We start from the raw sequence: 12,805 nt of genomic DNA, 5'->3' as shown, positions 1-12,805 counted from the left end.
GAAACTCGAAAGATTGTGAGAATATTCATGCACGTTCTGCCTGACTACTTCTACTGATATCAAAGCTATTTGTGGGTTGAGGTCAGCCAACTGTTTAATTGCCAACGTTATTTGAGATCAGAACATGTCCTTGATTGCATTTACATTTTTTATCTCAGGCATTTATTGAGAGTTAAAGGTTTTTCTTGAGTCTCATCCAAGAGTCGTATGCTTTTTTATGTGTCTGACCAACCTCAGCTGATAGCAGGCCAGGTCCGTTTCAGGAGATGATGACTCTAGTGAGAGTTGCAAAAATACCCACCACCACCCCCCGAATTGAAAGCACAGCCTTTTCAGGTACATCTAGAATTCTTTATGTATTTGCTAAGTGGTTTATAACTTTTTGTTTTACAGTTACAATTACATGTTATCAGTGGTATAACAAATGATGCTAGGAATAGCTCCAAGTGGATCGTTTCTGAAACGTTACGGATTGTAATTCTTGCTTGTAAAACCAATATTGTCGATACGAAAAATATAAGCAACTTCTAGGTTAGTAGTGGTGTTCAAAAAAAGAAAGAAAATTAAATAACAAAAGACTAACTTTTTGTTCCAGCATAGTAGGCTCCTCCCTTCCCAGATAAACTGTTGGGAGTTTAGCAACCTAATCCAAAAGGGAGTAGGAGAGAGCCACGTAAGCAAGGAAAGCCCTGACTGACTGGGAAAGTTTCAGTTTAATTCTTGTACAGTTCTGTCAGTTCCTCAAGCAAGTGGCTTTTTTTGTGTGTGTTCTTACCTTCTTCTCAGGCCTCCTTTTCCTTGGGATACAAACATTTGAATGAGTAATTATTTTCAGGATCCAGCTGGTATTCTTGCTTGACACATGTACATCTATTAACTTTAGTGTCTTCAGCAGCAGCTGTGGACAATAGCAGCCATACGTGAAGAAGCAAACTGGGCTAAATATATTTTTCCACCTTCAGGCAGCTTTTACAATAGGCAACTTTTGCAGTAGGCTATATTGCGTATGAGACAAAATAAAAAATTGGTCTTAGGAATCTTATTCTGCAGCCTCCCATGCTAGTAAAAAAATTTGGTTCTGGATGATTAAATTTTCCAGCCCATGTGCTGACCAAAGGTTTTCATGCGTTTTAAACTGCCTCCTTGTCACTCTTCGGAATCAAAAGGCTTAGCTTTTTGCAGAAATGGCACTGATAGACAACCTTACTTTTTCTCCCACTTTGTTTTACTAAATATGGCTTAAATTAGTATTGCTACTCAAAATAGGGGCCTGCCTCATTTTCTCTCTGCCTCCTTCCCTCCTCTTGCCCATACATAGCGTTGATTTTTTTCATAGTGGCTCCAGTCCTCATTGGACCTAAGCCAGCTCAGGTAGCTAAATCTCATGATGTTCATTTACCTAACAATAAATCATGATATAAAGTAGAACAGGTGCCTTATTTTTCACTCCCATCATTTTGAAACTGTCATCTGTTGCTGTAAGAGTTCACAAGAACAGCAATTTCAGATTGTTAGCATTAAGCAGTTTTTAAGAAGTCAGGGCCTTTCAAGGCAAACACACAAACTGAATTAAGTAGAACCAAACAATACTTTCCAGATGGATTTGTAGCTGACATAGTTCAACCTGTTATTGGGTAAGTATCGCAGCCTACACAAATAAAAGAGGTCATTTGTGCATTTGGAGGGGTGTAGAAAGAAAGGGAGAGGAGGACTAAGGGGACTGCAGTCTTCTCTATAGGCTACAGGCGTGCTGTTGTCTTGTCTTAGCCTTAGCATATAGCTTCATGTTTGGGATAGACTTTTTCTCATCCAAATGTGTCAGCAAACAGCTATATCCCAGTAAGAGCAACAGTTTATCGCCACAATTGAACTTACCCAGGTGTGCTGCTGGTGTTGCAACTTGGACGGCAGACAAGGAGGATGTTAGCAGGATCTCTCAGATTAATTTATTGTTGGCTTAAAAACATGTATCGAACAAAATTGGTCAGTTCATACATTCAGACATCTTGTTTGAATGCTCTCTGCATATATCACCTGTTAGACTTGCCTCACAGTTGCTAGCTTTTGTTCAAAATGTCAAGGACTAGAAATTTGGTTTTAGTAGTACAAAATTCAAATATTTCATATGTGATGCCCTTATATGCATGAGCTTCTAAAATCGGGAGCTCCAGAACCAGTTCAAATTACATTGACTGAGGTCTGCATGCTGATGTGTTCCCTATTTTGATATGCATAAAAAGATACATTTTTTCCTCCTTTTTTTATACTCAAAAGTGTGATTACAAATTATTCCATAACTTTTGGGTCCAATCTACAAATCTGTAGTTCAGAAAGACAGGTCAGAAACCTAAATTGACAACAAAGCTAATGTTATATCCACCATATGCACTTTTTATCTTAATTGCTGCCTACCTGCCTGGCATAGTTTACCTTCATCTTGTAACTACTCACTTCCTGGCTCTTTGGCCTGAACTGCAGTGGGAGGTTAATGCCTTTGTCTTCTTACTGCTCTTTGCAGGAGGGTAACTGTATGTGATTGTATTTCAAGGACATAAATGCCTTCTTTTCCACTGCTGTTAAGTATAATTCAGAAAGGGCATTTGTCATCATTTTATTAAAATTTTAAAATTATTGTAATCCTTTACAGGAACTTGATCCTTTAGATGGTAGATGTTCAAACAGCTTGGAAAATCAGAATTTTAAGGGAAGCAATATACACAAAATCACTGTAGATTGCTGGTCACTTTTGGTAACTGTGGCCTAATTTTCTGATTTTTTAATTCCTGTAGTCCTTTTTTATTATATGTTTTTATTTATTCCGGTTTTTTTATTTTTAGATAATACTGCATATTTATATTCCTATATTGCATATTCCAATATTCCATATATATATATGTATTAGAAATCAAACATCACATCATCACATACAGTTATTGGACACTGCAGGTTGATTGTTCCACTTTGTTTTCTCATAGATTCTTGCACATTTTCTGTTAGTAAATTCCATTTCCACTATAGCAGTTAATTTATGTAAATATTTTCCAGGTTGGGGTTTCTTTTCCTTTTTGTTTTGGAGGGACTTCCCTCCACCTAGTTAATAGTAGTGTTAAAAAAAACCACCACCACCAAACCAACAGAAAGTATACAGGAAGTTCTTTCACCCTCCCTTTGTCTCAGATTGGAGTTAAATTTACATTGTTTACTGGCACTGCTGAAATCAGTTTAAGGTAGAAATGGTGTTAAGATCTCATTACGCCTACTAAAGATAAACCGTACATAACACACACATATAAATCATGTGTCACATTTTAATCAGAATAGTCCTATTGCTTCTACTTCATACTGTGGTTATGTTGTGATAGCACATATCGTTACCTGTTATGTTTATGCCTATAAAAACTTGCATATTTACTTAAAATTTTTCTAATTTACACCTATTTTTGAGTGCCACTCGCACCTGTTTAATTTCATTTCAAGAGGAAAGGTACTTAAAAATGATTGGTAAGCGCTTTTGAAATTAAGATTTCAAAATACAAAGTTTTCTGTTGATGATAGAAGTGTTCATATTTTAGCAAAAGCACAGCTCAATATTTTCTTAGATCAAAATTCTCTAACAATTATATCATGGTAGACAACCGAGTAGAGCAAAATGACATTTCTAATAACAGTACAAGAAGACTAACCTGTAATCTGCTGAGTAATGGAGAAAGGGAGGAATCATTTTGATTGCTTATGGACCAAAAGCTGAATAAAGTCAGGGTAAATTTGGCCTCACAAATGGATTTCTATTAAAGTCAGGGAAATAATACATCGCTTGTCACTGAAGACACATAATAAATCATGGCAATAGTTACTGTGAGTAACTCTATACAGTTAGGTTAGCCCATGCATCTTATTCATTAATGGTCCATATTGCCTGTTCATTCACTTCTAAACTAACGCAGGTCTGCAGTGAGTCATGTAGATTTTGAGATGCAGAAAGATAGGCAAGGTGGAGAACTTATTCCAGCTTAGATCTCATCTGTACAAGCACTGTTGACACAACCAGTCTGAATTTCTTGGCAGAGCAGATTTTAACCTAGAGTAGGACATAGCTAACAAAGACAATATATATATATATAAAGTCTGTACTCTCAAAGGCAACAGCAACACCCTGGAGTACATACAGGCTCATTTCATCCATTTCCCCATACTAGTTCATCAAAATAATATCTATAGAAGGCTATGTTCATGTATTTTTCTGTAACAGAAGAGCAGAAATGTCACAGAGACTTCCTTCTTCGACTTGTAAAGTTTCTTCCGTTAAAAGGCAAAAGTATATGTCCAGTAAGAATTTTTATGGGTATTGGTGTCAGACCCTTTTAAAAAATATATACATATATTTTTATTTGGAACATTGTATTCTGCACTGTAGCCAAATCAATTCTGTTTGAAATCCTAATAATTCTTTACAGTGCAGCTCATGGGCTTGGCTTTGTAGCCCTTACTTTCAGTACTCACAGCTGGCCCTAAGTAGTATAAATCCTAAAGGAGTATAGAGCTCACCAAGAGGCACTCATTTCGGAGAGCAAGTGTTGAAGACAAACCAAAACAACTCCAGATGTCATGTCACAATATTTAAACATTCTGAACTTTTGGTTATGGGCTTGCCGTAGATCTGAAGGATCAAATGAGATTTGTGTGATTAGACTGAGGTTGTGGCAATGGCATGTGTTGCTCAGTGTCCCTGTTTCCTGGTTTTCCTGCCTGGGGTGTGAAACTGCTCCAGAAAATGTTGCAGTTGAACTGTTTTTTCAGGGTAGAGTTCTTGACAACAGTGTGCCCCAAACTTTTCAAATATAAAACTGGTCATTTAAAAATAAACAATTCTATTTGTCAGAAGTTTATTGTTTTTATGCAGGGCTGCTTAAAAGGAAAAGCAGCAGTAGTTTATTTCGTCATCTTTAAGGGGCAATAGAGGATGGAATAAAACAGTGAAAAGGAGTCAGAAAATGACTTTTTACTTTTTCACTTGGAAAAATGTTTTTGAAAACTCAAGAGGTAACATTATTTTTGCATTGTTTCTTCAGCCAGCTCCTGTTAGAGTTATACAAGAACTAAGCACACAGCTGTAGCTCAAATTTTATTTAAAATCTACAAGTTGGTTAGACATCAAGAATCATACCTAGTTCATTAGACCACATAAAAGAGAGCAAAGTAAAGTGTAGATATCAGGTCAGAGTGTTCACTACAAAGGATTATATTAAGTTTAAAATTTTCTAAAACCAGTAGTAGCAGGTAGAAATGAATGTTATTGTACTTTCTGTGTAATGACTAGGCTAACTGTTCCTCTTGCCTATAAGTGTTGCAGCTGTTTCCTTAGTTATGAAAAAGAAGGTCAAATGAGTTCTTTTCAGTCTTCTTAAGAATATGCTTTTAAAAACATGCATAAAAAGTAGTCAGTTCATGAGAAGAAGCATATTAAAAACAAAAACCCCTGCCTCCTAAAGTGGATGTATGGTTACAGGAAGTCAGCAGATTTCACAATGCCAGCTGAGCAGTTCTTGTCTGGTCTTGATCGTCTTTTTCTTCTAGTTCATGGAAAAGAGCCACATTTACTTCAACAGTATAAGGCTGTGTGTGTAATGCCACAAGCAATTTCTCTTGATTTCTGAACTCCGGTTGCCTTCAGCTAGATCCAGGGCTGCTCCAGTATTCCCATTTCTCAGAGGTTTATCATTACGCAATATACTTTCAGCTAGACCAAGAGTTACTCCAATATTCTTGTTTCTCAAGAGTTTATCATTAAAGGGTATACCTGCAACTGCTAGTTTTAATTGAATATAGTTTGTAAATAATTTTAACCGTATTTATTATACTTATAAATCTCAAGTTAAAAAACAAACAAACAAAACACAAAAACCCCAACTTTGGGCTATATCAGTCAAGCAATCAGTTCACAGCCTTCTGGAATAAAATTTCCTATTGTTGAAGAAACAGTATTTAAATCTAGGTGGCTCACAGAGGTACATATGGAACTTTTCACATTTAGGTCACAAGTTCAAATATGGTATTTGTTACCTGCAAATTGAAACTATCAATAACTGACATCTGTTACATAGCCAATATAAAATGAGCTGCGTTCTAAAGTGGATCGTGCAGAAGACATGACCGTAGAACTTGTTTCTAAATGTACTGTAAACATACACCTTTAAATATGTTTCTTCTCCAAAATGAAAAGTCTTGTTTCTCAAAAAGAAGTTAACAGTACCAATTTTTACAATTTTGCAAAACATTGCTTTATTACTGTTGTCCCAACAAGTAATAAAATATTGACATTAAAAGCTCTGTTGTACCTGAAACCTACTTTCTTCTTGAAGTTGGAGCTTTCAACTACAGTTCTTTACATATGTGCAGTAGAGGTGAAGTAGGCTGGCAAGGCAGGGTGGAAAAGCTCCTGTTGCCCACACTACGTGTTTTCAGTAGACCTCGGTCACAAGTCAGATGACTGTAAGATGCTGAAATGGCATTGCATTCATTAGGAAATAGACTACTGTGCCTCTGCATATAATTTTCAAAAACATCCTGAGAACATTTATGAAGACTTCTATGCAAGTGTAGAGCCACACTGAAGTATAGCCTACATTTAAATGTGAGGAGGCTTTATGATAAGTTCATTAAAATTGAGTTGTTCTTTAGTAATAAGCTTGTCAAATTCATCACAAAAGGTGCCTTGAACATTTAAAAAATGTCATATAAGAAGACAAGATAATGCTTCACAGCTTCAGAAGCAAAAAGAGATGAGAAATCTTCAGATTATGATTGGGTTTGTAAGTTGTTTTCAGTATGCAAAACAGCCAGAAAATATTCTGTCAGCTTCTCTGTCTGCTACTTGATGGCCCAAGACAGAGTTGTAGTAGTAAGTGAATGATCTTTTGTATATCCTTCTTCTTCCACAAAAGCTTTGCAGATCCCATAAACATTTATCTGCTTTTTATTTATGAAGCAGTAAATTTTGTCACTGTGATTGTAGCATAGCAAAGCTCTTTTTAATCATTTTACTCTGCTCTGGATAAAAGTGACCGAAGGCATCTTTTGGAAGAAAAATAAAGCAAAGCCTCAATAACTAAAACCTGGACATGCTGAAGATCATATCACAGCTCTCACTCATTTCATCCCTGAAAAAGAGCAGTGCTGAATATGCACTGTGTTGTTCCAAACCTGGAAATTCTTACTGATTTAAATAATATTGCAGCATTTTCTTCCCACTGTAAATGCAGTGGATTTGAATGTGCTCAATACACCACTAAAATCTGCACTGATAAAGATCACACTGAGAATGATATAATCTTAAATCTCAGGACTGAGGGCTTTCAGCTGAAACTGATAAATAAGGCTATTCTTTTAGAAAAAGAAAGTTGATATGTTTGCAAAACATGCTCGCATAGTGACTACACCAACCACAGTCTCTTTTGTGGGTAAAAATCAGTCTTTGGTTGGATATTGAATTTTGCTCCAGAAAAGAACAATCTTCCTTTGATGGAAGCAATGTCATTCTACTAAGTTGCATGCATTCAGGGCATATTTTCAAAGACATGAAGGGCACTTATATACATCAGTTAGGTGCCTCATGGATCTTCTTCCCTTTGAAAAAATATCCTCCCTTGCTCTGTTAGGATTCTCTTAATGCAGAATTTCTTTCCTTCTATGACTCATCTCTATCCTGTCTTTGCTGTAAATAAAACATTCCCTTGGTTTTATAAATATGTTGATAGGCAGCAGGGAAAACATTAATCACTGTAAAGCTGAAGGATACTTAACAAAAGTGAAGAACATGAATTGAGGAATGCTGATTTAAATAGTATTCAACAGCTACAAAAAATGCTGTGCAATCTCACTATGATCACACCAGAAAGGCTGTTTTATCATATATGAAAAATAGTAAAATCTGTTTGTCTAATCTGAAACAAAAAGATAGTAAAACAAAGTTGTTCAAAACCATATTATATAACACTAATATTAAGTAATTATAGGACATATTCACAGATATAGAACACCCCTTTTTTCACGACAATAGCCATGTTTGATAAAAAGAAGAAAATGCTTAAAAAGTTGTAATTAAGTACGTAACTAGTGGGAGCAATTTTTGTATCTAGATAACTAAAAGTAGATGCTTAAGCATCAATCAGCATTTAAGTGTATGTTAAATGGTGGGAAGTTTGAAAGAAATCTTTTATCCCATGTAAATACTTAGCAAAATTGCCATTCACTTCAGGAGGACTGTGGTTTCCTCACTCTTGCTTAAATAGTAACTAGAATGTCAGTATTATATATACTACTAAATAGTAAAGCCTACCTGTAACAATCTAAAGACAAAATTAATGGGACTTCATTTTACAATCTTCCTGCTTCAGATTCAGAGGAAGACAAACTATTCTTTTTTTAATTAAAAGCATCAGAATTAGCTAAATGGAACATCAGAATTAGCTAAATGGAATATCAAAAGCAAATTAATGTAAACAAAAGTGGCTATTTTTTGTTGTGTTAGAAGAAGCAATTGCTCTTGTAAAAATGTTCTGTTTAACTAATGCTCTAAATATTTTTGAGAAATTTCGTACTATTATTGATACTACATCAAATCATTGCTGGCTGTTTCTCATTCTTACTTGTATTGGCATCAATAAATAGTGATTGCTGTATAGTTCAGCTCCTTTGTCCAGAACATTCAGGTTCAACATTAAGTGAAAAACTGTCCTTAAATATATCATTTCAATGAGATTTCATCAACTCATTACCACATTTTTTTTAGGTGTATTGATTCTTAATCAAAGATTTATTTAATAAGTGCCAGCTTATTACATTAATACTATTTCACTTAGCAGACAAACTTTAGACTCACAAAAAGTTTGCTTAGTTTTATGCTTAGTTGGTTTGATGACTTATTTTCATGGGTTGATCATCTAGTTGGAACTATACGCTCTTTAAGGTCCCTTCCAACCCAAACCAATCTCTGATTCTCTATGATTCTATGATGAGACCCATCTGTCACAAACTTAAGATGTTTGGCAATTAACTATATTTCTCTCTTTTAAGTCTTTGTTACCAAAAACCAAGCTAGTCATTTTCTAGACTTTTTTCCAGTCTTCCTGAACACCAAGAGAAACTTTGTGGCTGATTATAGTTAACGTGTATGTGGGAGGAGTGCGTGTGTGGTGGGAGGAAACTTTTTCGACTTCAGTTAGCGATGAAGGCAGCATTTTAGGATTATCTGTTTAAGTAAAACCAAACACAAATTTTTGTTTTATTTGGCGAAGATGCTACTGTAATTATGCCTGTATGGTCTCTGAGACAGAGTGTGTGGCTCCTCCTTGAGCCTGTGCATATCAGGCTGGGAGGAAAGCACCCTTCAGGACATGGGGTTAATTTAACTTTCTGCCCAATCTGTACTCTGTGTATGCAAAACCAACACCATAAACAGCACTGTGATTTTGAAACCAGTTACAATGCTGTGTGTGATTTGATGTGTCATATTACATTTAAACTGGTCAAATCTGCAAACATCTCTTCATTCTCCACTCCCAGAAAATTGTCCCTGATGCTTCCCTTGAACTGCACCTGGAGATTGTGCTGCTGCTGCAGGGGAGAATCCACTCAATCCCTTAAATCACAGGGTCTGCCAGGGAAGGAGGTAGGTTAGTTTTCTGACAGATCAACAAGGTGATCCAACTCACAACGATGTGTGATTGCTAGATCTATACAAGCTCTGGTGTAAAATGGGAAGAGCAGGATCTCCCTTTTATCAGCAGCTCATAGTCACACCAGATGAGGTGTACAGCTGGTGTACTATTTATGCAGCTGTACAGGGAACAGGTTGAGGAAATAATCTAGGTGACAAAATAAAAATAAAATGAAGAAACACTTTATTGTTTGCATTAGTCCTGTCCCCTGCAGGTCACTTTGTCAGCCTGGTTCCCAGTGCAGCTGTACTGCTCACAGTGTAGGATGTGACATGGGGCACACATGAGAAGAGGCAGCTGCACCTTAAAACATTCTTATGTGTATTACAGGTAGTCCCACCCCTACAATAGTAAGAACTGGGGGTCTAGGACTTCCCAGCCTGCTAGCCACATCCTCTTGTCACCTTCACTTGCACTTTGCAGCAATGGAAAGACCAGATTCTCATTAATTTGCCCTTCTTCATCTTTGACACGGGTTACAATTTATCCCAATTTTGTGGGCAAATATCTGTCTTTGCTGCCTGTCTTCTCCTGTTCAATTATTGGGCTTGTCCTTCTCTGCCTGTCCCAGAAGGCCATATTCCAGTGAATTCCAGCAGGGCAAAGATGGGCTAAGTCATGACATAATAGACAGAGGTTTGCTGCTGTTACAGATGCTGCTGAGTAGAGGGAGAGGGAACAGCACCTGCTGCTTGGGACAACGTAATTCAGGTCATAAGCCACGATCTGCACCATATCTTTTAGGAACACCATCGTGAGATTTTTTTGATAGCAAAGCCAAAGCTGGTCAAACATCTTAAAATGGGTTTTCAATAGTAAAGGTATTTTTTTTTAAGAATTAATTTTAAACATTTGTTACAAAAGAATAAATAAATGTTGACACTTTTTAATTACTTTCTAAATAATTTCATAAATCACTTAATGAAGTATCAATTTATATAATGGAAAAAAACATGCACTTGTCCCACAAGTCTATGAAATGGGATTTCCTCTACAAAAAGCACACCCACAAACATAGATGAGAAAATACACTTTTAAGGAAGAACACTGATGGAAACTGAACAACTTAATTTTCTCTATATTTTCCATAAAGTGGAATGATAATTTTGACCAATCCAGAAATTCTTCTAGAAATTTCTGGAGAATTACATTGTTACGGTATGGGCAGAATAAATGAGTTACAGGTGTTTCACATCTGCGTGGGGTGACTCAAAGTAGTGACTTCATCAGTTCTGAGCATTTCCTTCCTCATACCTGTACTCTGTCATTCCTGGCATGAAGTCGATTCCCAGAACCTCAAACTGACATTAAGATCTCACTTTCTTGGGCCTTGAGTGCATGAAATTCATTACTGCAGATATTACAATGTGAACAGGTAAAACAACCAAAGGATGAGTGGAAGGCATTACGCTTTGACGAAGGTTCAACAGCACTTCAGCAGCAGCTGACAGCTTTTCAGAGTATTTTTTTCAGCTGACTACTGCTGTTTTCCTTCCTGAATTTATCTTCTCTACCAGTTAAAAGCTCTAAAGCATTTATAGGAAAAATCCTATAAAGGATTCTAGAAGGAACCTTATTCATAAACACCAAAATAACTTGTAACTACTCACTCTACACCAGGGTAGGACTCTTCTGGGAATGCTCAATGACATGAGATTTTCCAGTCTGCTTGTGGAGGCATGCTAAATGGCTGATCTTTGATGAAAATTGATCCATTTTGGTGAAATTACACTAACTAATACTAGCAGAGAATCTTTTTCTAGCCTATTATTTACTGATCGGTCACTGGTGCAATAGAAAGTGGATGTAAGCCTTGCCATGAAAACTTTTAGGTTACTTGCACATAAGATGACTATGGTGACTTTATTTTTCTGTAGTGATTTATACTGCTTTACCTATCACAACCTTGTAAGTAACTAGATTACACCATACCATATTGTGACTATTTATAAGCAGATAGTTCTCAACAGCTCTCTAAGGATGCCCTTCATATCAAAGTTTAATTTGTATATGATAATTTACTGTTACGTTTCTAAGCAAGAATGCCCTAAGCAAATAGGCAGTGCATCTGAAAAGGGTTGTTTTTCTCTAAGAATGAAATTTAATAGAACATTACTTGCACTTTAGCATTCATCTAATAATCAAAACATATTTCATTCTTGTTATTTTTAGATATCATTAATTCACAGGGGAAACTTAGACGTTTTCCCAGTCTGTGACTCTCTTATGCAGATTCAAAAGACAAAAGCTGAATTGTCTGCTTCTAAGGAAAAACTGCTGGAGGCACTTCTTTTATTTTTCTAATGAACACCAGATGAAACAGCCATAGAACAACCATTTACTTACATGCAGTGGTCTACTAGGTCTACATGGGCCACTTCCTTCAACATGACACTAAAAGTACTACATTCACCTATTCACCACACAAGACTTTTCTTCTTTTTTTTTTCTTTTTTTTTGCAATGCAATAATTTCTATATTACTTTGACCTGAATTTTTAACGATAGTGCTCTGTGTAAGGGTGGATTATACTCTTATGTATAGTTTACCAGACTTAAACACATCAAAGAGCAATAATATTTCATAGTTTTAAATGTTACAGTCAGCCTTGCTCATTTCCTTATTTCAAAGTTCAGATTTACTGTTCAATAATACCTCAATTTTTATTGTTCCCAGTGCTAGAAGTTTCTTATTTGCCTGGTCAAGGATGATTTGGAGAGCATGTTGGAAGAGGAATGACTGTTTTTATAGTCTTTCCTGTATTAAACATCTATGGTTGGATGTGGGTTTGGTGATCAGGTACACTGATTTACAGACTTGCTTTCCAGTCTAGCATTTTCCTCTATATCAGATCTGCACCATGCAGTATATATTTTCCTGCGTCTGCTGGCATAACAGCACTAGCCATGTTATGAAATATGTCAGACCTTGGCCTTCAACGTTTTGCTGCAAAACCAAGGGAAATAGTAGCTGTATGGTAGGGTACTGCTAAATGTTTTTTTTATCCTTTTACATATCTATGGAAGTGCATACAATCAGTTGAATACAGTGCTAAAAAGAACAGCATTTTTTTACAATCAGAATACAGG

Source organism: Falco peregrinus, chromosome 3 (genome assembly GCF_023634155.1).
Source record: "Falco peregrinus isolate bFalPer1 chromosome 3, bFalPer1.pri, whole genome shotgun sequence".
NCBI lineage: Eukaryota > Metazoa > Chordata > Aves > Falconiformes > Falconidae > Falco > Falco peregrinus.
The sequence above is the reverse complement of the archived record's forward strand: the minus strand, read 5'-3'. Positions refer to the sequence as shown.